General features: G+C 38.0%; 1 protein-coding gene across 1 annotated transcript in view; it reads right to left on the reverse strand.

Annotated features, from left to right (window-relative positions):
* The window catches only part of FAM13C (family with sequence similarity 13 member C), a 153,758-nt gene extending 143,544 nt beyond the window's left edge, over positions 1 to 10,214 (reverse strand). The window contains exon 1 of the mRNA XM_082720250.1: positions 10,197 to 10,214. The gene's annotated coding sequence lies outside the window, so the exon portion shown is untranslated. The remainder of the gene's footprint in view (positions 1 to 10,196) is intronic.
* Between the last annotated feature and the right edge of the window lie 7,711 nt (positions 10,215 to 17,925).

Here is a 17,925-nt window from a genome sequence, read left to right on the forward strand (position 1 = left end):
CTGAGAAATCACTTTCTGCTAGACACTGTGGCAGGGAGCCAGCATCTTTACAATGCCAGGAAGTCAACAGAGTTGCCTGCTCTACTGGCCTGGACACTGTGACTTGTAGTTTCCTGTCAAGACCCTTGGGAATGACCAAACTTCCCTGTGGAAAGAGAGGACTCTTGTTTGAAAAGGTAATTTTCCAGAAAGAATATTCTCCTGACTCCTTGTCCCCTAATCCTTTCTCTTAACCGCCCCCCAACATCTTGGCCTGTGATTAGAGGGCCTCATTATCCACTTGATTAACATCTGAGTTCCTGAAGGTTCAAAGATGCCTGACCAAGCAAAGCTATGATAGCAAAAATACAAACTGGGGCCAACTGGTTGTGATGCTGTCTCCATTCAAATATCTCTCCCTAATAAATGTTCACATATAGCAAGTCCACTGTTCTCTAAAGATCTTCTTCTGATTCATCTGATAATAGAACACAGATACAGGGGAAATTGATTCTAAGTGAAATTTCAGGATCTCAAGAAGTCCCTGGAAATGATGTCAGGGAATGGCTTGAATTGCATTCATAACTAGTGACAAGTGAATTTTTGTCAGTAACAACCAAAGAATAGAAAATAGACAAAGAATATAAAATGGTGACGTTACCAGTAAATATTTGTGTAATGAAAAGAATGAGTGAATATTTAACTTCATTTCTTTAAAGATAATTCTCTATTTGCCCCCTTACTTTTTCTATTTACTTTGAAATCCTAGTTTCTGTTTTAAGTAATTCATTGTAAGTGAAACTTGTCCAAGACAAGTTATCTTCAGGTAATGAGGCTTTCCTGTATTAGACATTCCTTCCTTTGCCGTACAGGAATAACAAAGAGATTTCATGCCACTATGCAAGGTTGATGGTACTGGCTGCCCAGAATTTTGTTTATTTCTGAGGTATAGTCCCAGTGCAGCCCAAAAGAGCAATGGGACTATTGTTTGCTACAGAAAAGAATGGGAGCATTATAGTGGAATTAATGACCTAAAGCATCCTATTAAAACATAAATCTGAGTGCGCCTGGGTGACTTGGTTTGTTAAAACATAAATGTGGGGCGGGGGTGACACATTTCATCATTAAAACCTTGCCTTGAGTTAATTTTCAGATAACATCCTTCTTACTGATGCGATTCTTAGGAGTCTCAGAAGTTATCTGGTCTAATTGTTTTTCAATACCTATAGTTGTGCTAAGACAATCCCAAACACTACCTGAAACCCTCAGGGGCAAGAAATTCACACACCACAAAGTCCTTTACTGGACTCCTCTATATTCTTGGGGGAAAAAAAAAATCCTACTTGAGTTCTCCCCTGTTTCTTATTACCTGTGACTGAATGACTTTAAAAATTAATCTGCTCTATCTTCTGGTCCCCTGGTCAAATATTCCCCTTCCTTCAATAGATTCTCCTATGGCATGACTTAGAATCCCTTCAACATCTCTCTTGGTTGTGTAGCACTGGATAAACTGTGATAATGTCCTCTGAAAGTACACCCTACGCTGGACATATGACTCCAGGGGAAGTTTGTTCAGTGAAGAGTGAAATTGAGTTTGTATCTCCTTCTTTTTACCATTATACTCTCTGCATGTGGCTCAAGATCAAAGTTGTGAGTGGTCTGGGGGAGTTGCACCATCCCAGAGACTCAGATGGTTGGAGTCAACTCCTACTCCAGATCCACACCAGTGCCATCCAGAAGGAGAGCAATTGGTTTGTTGAACCAAGTTCCAGCTTTGCATATTCATATGAAATTCTATGTTGTTTTATCTGACATTTCATGATATTGAATCCAATCTTTCAAGTATTATAGAACATATATTTTAGCAAAAATTATGTTGGTATCTCTCCCAGTTTAATGTAATCAGTATTCTGTGGATACAATCCTTCCAAAAACTTGGAGGATACGATAAACATATTTTTATTCAATGAATATATTTTTTAAATTTTTTTTATAATTTATTTATTTGACAGAAATCACAAGTAGGCAGAGAAGCAGGCAGAGAGAGAGGAGGAAGCAGGCTCTCTGCTGAGCAGAGAGCCCAATGTGGGACTCGATCCCAGGAGCCTGAGATCATGACCTGAGCTGAAGGCAGAGGCTTTAACCCACTGAGCCACATCAATGAATATTTTTTAAAAGATTTTATTTATTTACTTGACAGGGAGATGCAGACCCATCCCCCACACTGAGTGGGAAGCCCTACACAGGGCCGATCCCAGGACCCTGAGCCAAAGGCAGAAGCTTTAATAGACTGAACCACCCAGGTGCCTCTCAATGCATAATTTTAAAAAATTATATAAATCAGGGAAGGTGTATTAAATAATTAATACATTAAAACTTAGAATATTTAAAATTATTTTACTTCAGGGAAGATAGGTCGAAAAAAGAATTGAGGAAAAAAGTCTTAGGCCAAATTTTGGGGTGCTGCTAGGGTGAAAGACAGAAAAGTGGGGGCCCCAGGGTTACCAGGTAATAGCTTAAAGGCACAAATCACCTAAAGGTCAGTGACATTTCTATCCTCTTCAGTTCTATCTTCTTCCAGCAAAGTGGTATAGCTGAAGCTCTGGTCGAACACAGATAGCAATTTAATGAGTCATCCAGTTAGTTAAGAAGAACAACCTCACACTTGCTTGGGTCGCATAAGCAGAACATATCCAAGACATCTGGGGCTCACTCACCAGTGCTGCCTTTGTTCTAGGAAGTAGAAAAGGTATTTTCCCCTCCATTATTCCTTCTATACTCTCAAAGAAAAATTTCTAAGAGTTTCTCTCTCCTTCATGGTTCCATTAAATTACTTTTCTGTTTTAAGTCATAATAACATTCTTTCTTTATACAAGCTCTCTGAGCTTCAGTCCATGTAAACATGCCTACATTTCAACTGGCAATCACCTTATATAAATACCTCTGCTCATAACATTATTTGACATCTCTTTAAAACTCCCACCTCATAGGCATTGTTTTTATCTGTTACTTCCATGACTTAAAACAATCATTTTATTTTGCTCTTAATTTTGAGAGTCAGGAATTTTTGAGGAGTTCACCTGGGCCATTCATCTGTGATCTGTGTGGTGTCAGGCTGAAGCAGGTGGGGCTGGAGGAATGCTTTTCAAAATGGCTTCTTCCTCACACAGCCAATAACCCAAGGCTCCTTGACTCCCTCTCCACATGGCATCTCATCCTTCAGAGCCTCACTGTGTGGCTTGAACTTCTCACAGTGTAGTAGTCTGTGGACAATCCATTTCTTACGTGGCAGAAGCTGTTGATTCACTTAAAGGTTTGGCCTGGATGGCCAAGATGGTATAATATCATTTCTGCCATACTCTTTTGGTCAAAGGCAGATACAAGTCAGAGGAGATTCAAGAGCAACAACCTTCTAATGGTGGAGTGTCAAAGAACAAAGAATTTGTAACCATCTTTAATCTACCCAGACAATAACAGTAGATAGTTATAATTTTCATCTCAACAAACCATTAATTTATACTTCTTGGCATAGAGAGAGAGAGAGATGGCTATTAAGAAGATAGGTGAGATTTCTGGTATCTTCGAGGAGCAAAAAGTATGGCTACTTAATTTAACTAATTCAAGCAACAGTCTTTGACAGTGTTGTTTTGACACCCTGGCATGATGTGACTATGAGGTATGTTTTAGCTTGCAAGTCATATGTCACATATTGACATTTGTGAATAATTCAATTTCTAAATAATAAATTAGACCTGATCCAAGTTTTTTCTGAAACATCACTCTCTTACATGCATTCCTAACTGCATTCTTCAGTGGAGATTAAGTGGGAGACTTGTTGCAGCTTTTCCACTAGTAACTGCTCATAACCCTGGCACACTGATGGGAAAATTCCATACCCCAGCTCTCATCCATCTTGTATGGCTTGGAGGAGAAAAAGAAAGATGAAGAAGTCCTCGTTTAAAGCATGTTGCTAGTGAAGGCACTATTTGCTAGCTAGATAAGAACTGGATAATATCCAAGTATGAAGCAATTGTGACCTTTGCTCAGTAGTAGTACAAAAAAAACCTCATAGTCTTGTCTTCCCTTTTCTCTTTGACCTTGCCCTTCTCCTTTATTCTTTTCTCTCTCCTCCCCGCAGCTCTCTCTCCCTAATAGGCTCACAAATGTGGGCTCATGAAACTTAGTAAAATGTATCAACTACCAATTATACTGGAAATATAACTCAAAGTCAGACTTTGCTGAGGTTGGGCAGGAATACTGTTTACTGGTACTTAAAACAGCAGATGTATTTATAGATCCAAAAGCATAATGTCTCACTCCACAACTATTTCTAAATACTAAGTGCATATTAGCATAAAATAAAATTTGCCCTTATCACTTCCTTGAGACAATGACTTAGCTCCATCTTCCATGGACGTTATGAGCTCATCATATGTAGGTGGTTTACACACAGCCAGAGAGAGCCACATTCCCTGGGGTCCTGAAGCAGTCAGGCCTGCTGCATTTCTATATTTGGTATCAATCCCTCAGAACAGGATTCAACGCAGGTCACTGCTGGGCCTGTTGTCACTGGCTTTGATTTTGCCAAGAAACCAACTAACTTCTTAATGGTCCTCAAAAAATCAATACAATTCATGGGTAATATTGTGATTTTCAACCAAATTAGTAAACATACAGTCCTAGAAAGAGTAGGACATGGATTATGCCACAAAACTGATCTGGCATAATCAATGTAATGAGCAAAAATAGAATATCCAGAATCAAGCTACAAAGATAGACAAATTTTAAAATGTATATCACCCATCAGAGGTAGTTTTTGTCAAAAACGTTAAAAGCTTAAATGCCTTGAGAGCAGCATAATATAGGAGAAAATACAAGCAGGAAATTCTGGGTCCTGGAAGCTGCCTCAATTTTACCATTTACAGATTCGCCCTGTACAGGAAATAGCTAAACTTTTCAGGACTTTAGGGTCTTAAATTACAAGGCAGATAGATTTAATGGGTTTTAGTGGTTTTCCCAGTTTTAAAATTCTGTGGTTATTGGGAAATGTAAAAATAGATTTGCATGACCCATTTTTATGAGGAAGGAAGGAAGGAAGGGAAGGAGAGAGAAAGGATAGAAGGGAGAAAGGAGGAAGGGGAGGAAGGAAAGGAAAAAAAAGAGGGAGAAAGAAAAGATGTGTATATTTAGGGACAAAACTTTGAAGTTAAAATCCTACCTAGAGAATGACCACATCAACAAAATAAATGACTGAATGAAAGTGGTTAAGGGCTGACCCAGGGTTAAGACTTTGAATATATGGTATTACAACACTACTGGGTGGGTAGATTGGCTTCTGTGGGCTAACCTGGCTATGGGAGAAAGCTGAAGGGACTGAGATGATGTCTCTGTCTCCCCCATCACCACCCCCGTTATAATCACTGAAGGTCTAGAAGTAGACATGGAGGAAGGGAAGTGCTTGGAGGCTACCGAAGTCACAGAGAAGGCTGAGATGGAGAAAAATAAGGATTATAAGAGGTATCAAAGGAAATGAGGAAAGAAATTTTATATATATATCTATATATATCTATATAGATATAGATATAGATATTAAGAAGCAATGGGGTTATCTGATTTCTAGTCAGGCCCTGAAATTCTCTCAACTGCCTGGTTCCTAGGCCATTTCCATCCTAATGATCCCTTTACCCATTTGTTATCTACCTTCTTCCTACCATCATGAGAAATGACACAGTGGAAGAAGATTCATTTCATACTCTCTGGAATAAGCATTACCAATGATCAATGAAATGCTCATAAGAACAGTATTACAATCTGGGATCTGTCTTGTACCATTCATAAGTGCGTAGGGATATTTTCTTGTGCTGTATATTATCAAGGACTGGGTTGAGAATTTCATGTGCACAATCCTCAAATTGAGGGAGACCTTGTCACAGCATCATAGGGTGCTGATTCCAGACTACATTTTCCAGTCTATTTACCACATTGTCTTGAGCTCTCATCACTCACTCATCAGCTCCCTTCCTTGGCCTATAGCCCAGCTACATTTTAATTCAAGAACTTCAGCTTGTTTTTTTTTTTTTTTAACTTTTCCAACATATACAAAAATAACAACACTAGTATAATAAACTCCATATGCCTATCACCAAGCTATACTAATTATCAGTATTCAGCCATTCTTTTGTCAGATTCTGTCTCCTCCAACATATCATTAATTGGTAAGACAGGGCTGAGTTTATTCTTACCTGATAGGGAGAATACTACCTTTCCAGGGACCTAATATCTTCTTAAAGTAAGAATGGGAAAGTTGGGATATTTATGAGATTGTAGAGTCTGGTTTAAGGTAGATCATTCAATGGGGGGGGAATGAAAAGATTAAGGGTCATGATGTGATACTTTATGATCCATGGATACAGCATGGTGAAAATTTGACAGGAAGGGTGCAAAGAGTCTTGGGGTATAAACAGTGGTTTTATGCTATCTATTGTGTTCATTTAAATGAAATTATGTGAAGTTCTGGAAACAAACAATGAATATATTTGCAACTTTTATCTTCCTGGGCAAGAGTACACTGGAATAGTGAAATCACATTGATGAGGCAGTGGAATAATAAAGTTATATTGGTAAATCAGCTGAATAGTAAAGTCATGTTAGTGTACACAATAAGTTCTGTGGGTATATGTCTTCTGAGTTCCTGTGTCATCAAGCCCCCGCTCACTTTTATTGTTTTTATTTGTCAGAGTACTTTAAATTATTGCTTATTCTTTAAGGTTGCCAAATGTTATCCCACTCAGATACACAGTCTATAATTAGGTAAAATCTTAAATAACAAAAACACTCATATACATGCAATTAAAAAAATTTTTTTTAATTTAATTGTTCTGTTCTTAGCTTTATCAAGATAGCCAAGGAAATAACTCTCAAGCTAGGAGTTCACTGTCACACTCATGGAATAAAAAAAATGTCAAGGATTATCCAGAATCTCAAAGAGCTCTACATAGAAAGCATTCATTGCCTTATGGGGCCAATAGCCATCTAACCCGTGATAACAAGAGCAGAGAACCCCAAGTACAAATTCAATGTGGGCTTTGTGGGGAGTGTACTGGGTGAAGTCATCTCCTTTTTGGTAAATTAAGCCATTCTTCTAAAGGAAAAATATTGCCTAAAGGAAATGTATCATGGCTTTGGACATCTACTTCTTTGAGGTTCTGTAAAAATCTAACTGTATTTAGGCTACCAACATTAATTGAGCACATTTTAGTGCAGGGAAAGGAGGGGCTACACAGAGGGAAAAGCCATCTCAGGGTTTTAGGGGAAAGCCTGATTTAGTGGAAAAATGATAATATTTGGAGCCAGATCTGGATAGAAATCTTGAAAAAATCTCTTAACATCTAATTTTTTAATGTTTCTAAGTCTTAAATTCTACTATAAACAATCTTGCAAGCTTTTAAGGATGGGAAGAAATAATGCCATATAGAGAATGGCATCTAGAATTCAATATTTTAATTGTAATTTCTGCCTTTGAGGAGACTGTTAAAGGCCAAGAAAAGGGGTCAAAGCCAGCAGGTTGCACTGGGGTCTGATCTTCTAAGGCCTGTGACGTCATGCTTGACTGTGTCCTATGCATTGGTGAACACTTCTGATTGGGATCCTGGTTTGAATAGAGCCACCGTTCAGGAGTCCGAATTTCCAGCTAGTGTCTCAGTGACTCAGGCAAGAAGAGTCTGTATGCCCGGCTGTGTTTTAAAGGACCGTTAGTCAACACTTGGTGACAAATGGATCCCTCGGGACCTGGTGTTCAGCACTGACTGTGTGTGACCAACAGTTAAACTTTCACTCCTGCCTCCAACATTCCTTCAGCCTCAGGGCAACACTCCTCCACGTCTCTTGCTTTGCATTCTCAAAAAGAAAAGTGACTGTGCCCAAAAGCGGTAGTAGTTTGAGTGTTTTTCCAAAGATACTACTCCAGAGTATATGGAGGATTTGAATGACAGAAGAGCCTGAGTGTGGGGAAGAGACAAATCAGTTACCTTGTCAATCCTTCAGGTCAGAGAGCTTGAACACATTAGACTCACAAACCACAAAGCATCTCCTTTAGTGCTGAACGCTCATTTTGTCTGTCTTCTTTCCTACATATAGTTCTAGAGACAATTGCAAATTAGTGAGGTATAAACAGCTGAGGAATATTTTACAATATGAAACATTCAAATAACTTAAATATAGGTCAGGCTGAACCATATAAAATTGGCACATAAAATTGCTCCTTTTTGGGTAGATTAACCCGCATGATTCAAATACACAGACACACATATATCTAAAGACATACCTGCGTGAAGCATGATAGCAATTCTATATATTACTGTGTGGATCTAAAATTGCTTTAAGACAGGGTGAAAATTAACTAATAATGAAATTAAAGTATTTTGCAATATTTTCTATGATCATTTTTTCCATATGCAATCCTGTTATAATGTTTGAACATGGTATGTAAACTTATGACTTTGATATATATAAAGTTGGTGATTATTTCCAAATTGAAACATTGCTTTAAGCATTTTTTAACAAATCCAATTACTATTGTTTTAGGGGAATGAAGTTTCTTTGAAATGAAATTAATAAAAACTATCTGAAAACCACAATAACTCACAAAGATGGCATTGCTGAGAATAGGCCACATATTTTATTTTATTTTTTTTTTTTAAAGATTTTATTCATTTATTTGACAGAGAGAAATCACAAGTAGATGGAGAGGCAGGCAGAGAGAGAGAGAGGGAAGCAGGCTCCCTGCTGAGCAGAGAGCCCGATGCGGGACTCGATCCCAGGACCCTGAGATCATGACCCGAGCCGAAGGCAGCAGCCTAAACCACTGAGCCACCCAGGCGCCCGAGAATAGGCCACATATTATTTGCAAATTCTGATCATAACAACATAAGCATTTGTTTTGGTCAAATAAAAGCAAGAAACATAAATTTTATGGTATAAATATAAGAAATAAGCTGTAAATGTTACAGATCTTTATTTACTACTCCTTCAAACATGGCTAGCCCATTCAAAGAACAACCCTATATGTGAGAAAATAATTGAATTCCATCACCTTTGATAGTTTGCTAAATTTAATTCTATTAAAACTATAGCTTAAAAGATATTCCTGATTTGTTATTATGAAGATATATTTGCCACAGTAGGAGTACAGAATTGATATTACTTAACAGTTTGTTAACTTGCTTTATTTTAAATATCTGTATTCTCACTCCAGTTCCCTCAGATATTAGGAATAGGCCTGTTTCCAACAATATCTTTATTCATTAATAACAATTAGTCATTGGCACTTGTATGTGCCAAGCAGACTGAAGAGAATAAATATTTAAAGATGATTACACCATAGAAGAGGTTCCTGCAAAAGTCTTTTAACTCAAAACCCAAGGAGCATGGCAGGTATCATAAGCTAGTGCAGCAGAGGGAAGAAATAACAGGGTATGGTAGTAACTGGGAGGAACTGGACAGAGTTCATGTTCTGTCTAAAGGACACACATTTGATCAGGCTGCAGCCATTGCTGCCACCAGCAGATATGGGTCAGGGGGGCTGGATGGCTTAGTCAGTTAATCGTCTGACTTGGTTTTGGGTAAGGTCATGATCTCAGTGTCCTGGGATGGAGCCCCAGTGCAGGGCTCCTGAGCTCAGTGTAGAGTCTGCTTGTCCCTCTCCTTCCCCTCTGCTCGTCCCCCCACTTGCAGGTGCTCTCTCTCAAATAAATTAAAAAAAAAAAAAACTTATGGGTCAAAGATCGCCACATCTATGCTTTTTAAAAAGTTAGGAATATGGAATTTTTTACACAAAGTCCCTCAATCAGAAATTAACTTTTTAAAACTATGTAGTTCTTGGGTTGCCTGGGTGCTCAGTTGGTTAAGTGGCTGCTCAGGTCATGATCCCAGGGTCCTGGGATGGAGGTCCACAGCAGGCTCCCTGGTCTGTGGGAAGTCTGTTTTTCCTTCTCCCTCTGCTTCTCCCCCTGCTGTGCTCTATTGCTCTCACCTTTTCTCTCTCAAATAAATGAATCAAATCTCTCTTTCTCTCTCTCTCTCTCTCTCTCTATATATATATATATATATATATATATGTAGCTCAAACAAAACACTTATAATGGGCTATATTTAACCAATTCACTACTTCATAATTCTCACTTGAGACTGAGGTAACAGAGACAGGAATTAACCCTTACCTTGTGTTCTCATTTCTCATTTGTCCTCCTTCCTGCTGAGTATCTCTTTTCTCCTCCTCCTCCTCTTCCTTCTTCTTTTTCTTATTCCCCTCCCTCCTTTCCCTACTTTCTCTCCCCTCCCCCTCTTCTTCTTCCTCTCTCTAATTGGAGTTCTCTCATTTTCTGTTCCCACTGTGAAACAGAGCTGCCGCACACACTGTCACTTTAATTACAACTGGAAACTAACTGGCCAAGGAAAGAAAAGTCTCTCCGTACTACTTGTGTATAAACAGGGAGACGAGGGGTTTCTAGAAAATGTGGTTTACACATCAAGGTTATCCCTCACAGAATGATGGCAAATTGACTAATCCAAGATTAAACTGTCTTGAGAAGGCATACTTGGATTTAAAAAAAAAAAGGAATTTTTTACCTCCAAATGACCAAATATTTCCCAAAGTTAGTATTTTATACCAAATTAAGCAAACCTATCAACCTCACACAAACTCACACATGAATAATGAAAGCCAGTCTAGTATATTAATAATAATTGTTCATATATGTTATAATCTGCTTATATTTGTTGCATATATTCAGATACAATGCTCATTATCTGAGAAGATATATTGTCTATGTTTGTACCTGGCTGAGTTGGGTACATTTGAAGCTCTAGATTCTTTGTGTTAATTCATTTACTCCAATACAAAGACAATGGGGGAAAAAAGCAACTGGGGCAAGAAGACAAAGGTGTTAAGAGAATCATCACAAGGGATGCCTGGGTGGCTCAGTTGGGTAAGCAGCTGCCTTCGGCTCAGGTCATGATCCCAGTGTCCTGGGATCGAGTCCCAATGGGGCTCCTTGCTCAGCAGGGAGCCTGCTTCTCCCTCTGCCTCTGCCTGCCATTCTGTCTGCCTGTGCTCGCTCTCTCCCCACCTCTCTCTCTGATAAATAAATAAAACCTTTAAAAAAAAAAAAAAAAGAAGAGTCATCACAAATAACCCAACAAGAGAATTCGCAAACCAAATGCCATTATTCTTACAGTATAACAAAAGATTCAACAAGATAGGAAACTTTATTTAGCTTAATGGTCTAACAGCTGATCTTTCCAAATTTGTTTCCTCGATTTCTTCTCTGAAATCTTCATTTTCATTGTTTGTTTGTAGTAGCTGTATTTCTTTGCCCTAAGCAGCTATTCATAGATCGGACATTTAAGATGTCAAGTTATATTTAAGGCAGCAAACATTTATACATAAAATAAACAATTTGCAGAATTAGTTATCAGGAATTATAGTGATATCTTGAAATACAGCCTCAAAATAACTAACTTTACTTTAAGTAAAAAGTATATGGAATCAGAAAGCAGGGAGATCATTGTTTCCTCAATCTTCTGCAGTTAATCATTTTTCAGTCTCCTTCTTCCTCTTCAGTAAACCAAGAGATTCTCCCATATACAAAACTGCCTTGCTACAAGTTTACATAGATTTCTTATATTTGGCTTTAACTATACTGGAATGTGGCCTCACATCACTTTATAACACTTTATAACACAATGTTGATAGGTGAATTCCAAGAATTATAAAATCAGTGAATTTTAGGGTTATAAAGTCCTTAGAAATCTAACCCCCGGGTTTTATAGATAAAGGACCCAAGACCCAAAGAAATAAATTGACCTATCCAGGATCAAAACGCTAACAGCTTGTGGAGCCTGGGCTTGAACACAGAACTCCTTAGCTTAATACCTTCCCACTGTCTCATGGAGAACCTTCTAGCAAAATAGATAGACCCTTGTGATGGTCAATTATACGTGTCAACTTCACTAGGCCACAGGACACCCAAATATTTGGTCAAACATTATTCTGAGTGTTTCTGAGACAGTGTTTTTGGATAAGATAAACATTTAAATTATTAGAGTTTTACATTAGATTGATCATTTTAAGAGTAGGGTAAGCAGATTGTCCTCCATAACTTGGGTACACCTCATTCAATCAGTAGAAAACATAAAGAACAAGAAAACAGACCCTTCCCCAGGTAAGAGAGAATTTTCTGACTACCTTCAGATTTCATTTACAATAATTGGCTCTGTCTGCCTCACAGTCTTCAAACTTTCTGGGGGTATCATAGACCATTGTCATACTCTGCAGATTTGAACTTACCAACCCATTATCATATGAGCCAATTCCTTATAATAAATCTCTGTACACAGTTTCCTTAAAAAGATCATTTTCATGGTTTTATCTTTTTACTTTTTATTAATTTCTCACATTATGAAGTTCCCAATTGAATCATAGGATTTTGTATCAGACTGAACCTTGTATGCGAACTCCAATTGGCTGACTGCCTCTGTTTTCTAAGGCGATAACTGCCTCATGGACCTCACCACTCCTGCCACTAGTTCACTACGTTCTCCAAGATAGAAGGTATGAGCTAATGTTTCAGGTCATGACCCCATGACCCTCATGCCAAAATACCCCTGCCTTTCAGGACATGAATACCACATAGTGGCTTTCTAAACTGCCAAGTGGGCTGATAGCATAATCCAAAAGTGTGGGACAGTGAAGTCCCTGCAGTGTGAAACTTGCCCAGTAGGAAATGGGGAACAGGAAGGAGCCAGACAGATGCATCTGCTCTCCTTTTCCACTTCTACACTGAGGTGCATCTCCTCATTGACCTTCTGGAAAAGTCCTTCCTAATAAGCAAGCATGTCTACTGCATGACCTACAGTTTCTCTTCATGGCTCTTTGGGGCACGGTAATCCCATGAAAATGTATCACATTATATCACATCTTTCTTTGACTTACTTCCCTTTTTCCTAACATTCATAACCCGAGATACCACTAAGTTTCAGCACTTTAATTCTTTTTTTAAAGATTTAATTTATTTATTTGACAGAGAGATAGAGAACACAACCAGGGGAAGTGGAGGAGGGAGAAACAGGCTCTCCACCAAGCATGGAGCCTGAGGCGGGGCTTGATCCCAGGAACCTGGAATCATGACCTGAGCCAAAGGCAGATGCTTAACAACTGAGCCACACAGGCACCCTTCAGCACTTTAATTCTTGCCTTGGGCTCTGCTTTTTAATGGATCAAAGAAAAGACACATTTTCTGAGTTCAGATTGATGATTGTTTAGGAACCAATTGGTAAGCACCTGGGTGGCTCAGTTGGGTGGGCAACTGCCTTCACCTCAGTCATGATCCTGGAGCTCCAGGATCAGTCCCCGAATCAGGCTGCCTACTCAGCAGGGGGTCTGCTCCTCCCTCTGACCTTCCCCCTCTCACACTCGTTCTCTCTCATTTTCTCTCTCTCTCTCAAATTTTTTGTTTTTTGCATTTGTAAAGAAAATTTACTTTATATTTTATTTGCATAACATTTTATTGTTTGCATAGTGAAAAGAACAGAGTCACAAGACTCATAGTCTGGCTCAACCACCAACTTTATTTTTTTTTATTTAAAGATTTAAACAAAATCTTTAAATAAAAAAAAGGAACAGATTGGTGTTGAAAGTAAAGAATAGTTAAATTTGTCCAACAATTAACTACTTGAAAAATTAAAATAGAAATTGCATTATATATTTTTATAACATCCAGGTAATATCTTACTAAAAATGCTTAGGAAATAAAGGATACCATTTATATAAAACTCCTGACTTTCTTGCAGTTAAAATCTTTTCACTTTGAAACAAATGAAAACCTTTGTAGTTTAGAAGTGTAACTTTATAAATTTATAAATTTATATAGAGAACATACTGCACATTTAAATTTTATTTTATTTTATTTATTTACTTGACAGAGAGGGCGGGGGGCACAAGCAGGCAGAGCAGCAGGCAGAGGAAGAGAGAGAATCAGGCTCCCCACCAAGCAGAGAGCCTGATGTGGGGCATGATCCCAGAACCCTAGGATCATGACCCCAGATGTTCAACCAACTGAGCCACCCAGGAGCCCCTAGAATCTTTTGAGCAATGTTCCCACCATCAATCATAATGATGTGGTATCAAACACAAAGATGTTACCTGAAGTTGGGTGGATGACCATCGTGGGACTGCTTGAGATTCCTTTACTACATTCTGTGACCTGTTTCCTTCTCAATAAAGTGACAAGTTGAGAATTATAGTCTGATAAGTCTCAGCTAACTAAAGTTTTTCCTATTATGGGATGATTGCTTGGTTGACCTCACCCTCCCCCCAACCCTTTTCATCTTTTGAAGTCCTAACCCACAATGTGATAGTATTTAGAGATGGAGTTTTTGCAGGTAAGTAGGATTAGATGAGTTCATAAGGGTGGGATCTTCACGATGGGATTAATAACCCTATAAGAAGAAACTAGAGAGCGCACTCTCTCTCTCTCTCTCTCTCTCTCTCTCCCTCTCTCCCTCTCCCTCCACCAACTGAGGACACAGAAGACAGCGCAAGCCAAGAAGAGGGTTGTCAGCAGGAAAGGAATCAGCTGACACCTTGATGCTAGACTTCTGAGCCTCCACAACTGTGAGATATAAAGATCTGTTGTTTAAGCCATCCAGTCTATGGCATTTTGTTATAGCAGCCCAAACAGACTAATACATTGACACTGATAACTCACCTAGATTCAATCTTGCCCCCCCCCCGTTTCTCCCTAAATCAGTCTGCAAAAACAGACTTAGTGGACAACATGAAAGCAAGGAAGGCAAAAGATCAATGGAGGGTTTAGACTAAGGTTGAAATGCAATAATTCTGTCTGAAATCTTCTCTAAACACAAACCATTAGAGAAATAAACTTTCTCTGAAACTCAGAATTACTGATGTTGACCTTGGCCTCCCCAAATAACCTTAGTACGTCAGAGTTCTGGACTGAATCCCACAGAAACAGGATTTAATAGCTTCATCCAAAGTCACAGTGGGGCATACTCTGGCCAGTGAAAGAAACAAAAATATCATCTGCAGCTCCTTAATTATATTTGCCCCAAGAGTTAATTTAAATTTGTTTAGTTTATTATGCAGAGGGGAAAAAACATTACCTAAAAATCCCAGCTTTTCACAAAGCCAGGGATCATAGAAGTCAAACCACAGATTCAGCCACTTACATCATCAATAATAGAGATTCTATAATTAGAAATTAGCCAGCTGCAATCATTCTGATGCTTCAGACAGCTGGATCAAGCTGATTTCATCTCAGTTGTATCAAGCTAAAATGTCTCCTTTTTTCTTCCTTTTTTAAAAGAAATCAGCAAAATAGTGTGGCTCAAAAACACAGAAAATCTCTTTCCCCAACCCAAATCTCTAGCAAAGTATTTTTTGTACCTATACATTTTTTTTTTCAAGCTTCCTACATCTCCTAGCTAAAACATTTCTATTGCCATGTAGCTGCTTCAGTGAGATGCTTGGAAAATCTTTCAACTTGACTTCAAATTGATGGCATTAGGAATGGTTCCTATAACTAAATCCTATATTCAATCCTACACAAAAACAACCATTTGGTTTATTTCCTCTGGCAGCACATGGTTGAGAAACCTTAAGATTAATAACGATGGCAAGAGCAGTGATAATGACAATATTAATACTTTTCAACTTTAATTAAAAAGTAAACATTCCAGACTGAATGCTCCTTTCTTCTAATTCTAACTCATTCAGAGTTCCCAACCAGCTGCACTTTGTGCCTCAAAATCCTTTCTTCCATTAACAACTGGAGCTGCTGATGTTATTTTGGCCATTTTTCTCACCATTGTTCTGTCTTGTGTAAGAGGAGGCTTGTCTTACATCTAAATGTGGATGACAAAGCTAAGAATGTAACAATAAAGCATCATTCAGTGTTACTTGCTTCTAAGATGGCATCAAAACATGAAAGAGCTTCCATAATTTACCAATTTCCCTATCTCAGAGTTGTTACAATCAGGGTTAATAGGAATAGCCTACCCCATTTGAAATACACTCCTCCCTTTCTTATTACACTATCAATAAATTATTAAGCAGTTGACTACTACTGCAAGTTAAACAAATACAAAGAAATATATGTTGGTCATAGGATATGGCATAGGATATGGATATCTCTGGAAAAAGAATTGTCTAACTCAAATTATTGAAACTGTTGACAAATAAATGTGTGAGCTTTGAGGATGTGGTTTCCATTGCTTGACCTATTGTTTCTGAAGACTTTTTCACACAAGCGTAAGTGTTCTAATTACCTAGTCAATATGACTTTATGCTCCCTCTTCCACTAATAAAATTTCTCATGTTTGTTGATTTGATTAATAAGATGCTGAACTGAATATTCTAGTTGGAAGTATATTCCTCATGTTTGTTGATTTGATTAATAAGATGCTGAACTGAATATTCTAGTTGGAAGTATATTCCTTATTATATGGATTAGTCCTTCCCAAAATTTGTCAAAGTTAGGAGTTCCTTTTATTAATTTCCCCCACAAATCTTGTATTTTGGAAGGTTTTGTTAATCCAACAAGATATATTTATTAAATAACTAACTTTCCCATTTGTATTAATCAAAGACACGTGAACTGTCACTCAAGGCAGGAGATGGGATCAGCTCTATTCTTATGACTTACACTAAAAATGAGAGTTGCTAGGGGGATAAAATCTGACAAATTCCCTCTTTTCCAACAAAATCCCATTTAACTTGCTCTGCTCTCACTTTACCTATTATTCACTCTTTCTTCTCTAACCATACCTTCTCTGGACTTTACATATGATGTCCTCCTAGCCAAGAAGTACCATCCCTTATTTGCATATATAAGACTTACTAAAGTGTCATTCTTTTGATAATCTTCCAAACTCCCTCCCCCACCAATAATCCACCAGTCAAAATTAACTGCTTCTCTATCTTTGTTTGCTTAGTACATTGTTTGTACTGTGGACACGCAATTGTGTTTATATACTTATTTTGCACAGTCCACCATACTATATGATCACTAAGATCAATTTCTATACCTTCCTGCCATTTTATTCCTAGGGTTTTGCACAATACCTGACACATAGTAGGGTCCTCATAGTATTTTACTTAGTGAATAAGTGAGTATGTGAATGAATGAGTAAATACATAACCATACAAACCCATTGTTATTGCCTACAAAGGTGTATTTTTGATAGGATTCTAATCTAGTGCTGAAAGTAGGTAAGATCTAAAACATGAGCAAAGTATTGCAGCACTTAAACCTCTTTTCCTAAATGGAACTGAGTATTGGATTTGAGGCTTTTATAGCCAAGAGTATATAAATTGCTTCTTTCACCAGTTACCTACTTTAAAAAATTTTTTACCTTGGGCACCTGGGTGGCTCAGTGGGTTGACCCTCTGCCTTCAGCTCAGGTCATGATCTCAGGGTCCTGGGATCTGCTCAGCAGGGAGCCTGCTTCTCCCCACCCCTGCCCACCATCTGCCTCTCTGTGTCAAATAAATAAAATCCTAATTTTTTTAACCTTTTAGCCAAAAATGATAAAGCACTTAGCAGGTCACATTTGCTTTTCATATCTATTATTTCATTTGTTCATTATGCCAGCCCTATAAAGTAGGTATTTTTATTGATTCTGCTTTCTAGGTATAGAAACAAAGGTTTTTAGGGGTTAGACTTTGTCCAAGGTCATAGAGTTAATAGATATAATATGCAATTTAATCTTAAACCTGACTTTTCCATGGATCACATAATACACTTTATGTATAACTACTTCAATATTACTACTTGATGGGACTAGTCAAGGTGTAAGAAATGATACTTAGAAAACTAGAGTAACTTATATACCCAGATGGGAAAAGGATATCACCAAGATTGGTTGCTA

Source organism: Mustela nivalis (genome assembly GCF_964662115.1).
Source record: "Mustela nivalis genome assembly, chromosome: 2".
Classification (NCBI taxonomy): domain Eukaryota; kingdom Metazoa; phylum Chordata; class Mammalia; order Carnivora; family Mustelidae; genus Mustela; species Mustela nivalis.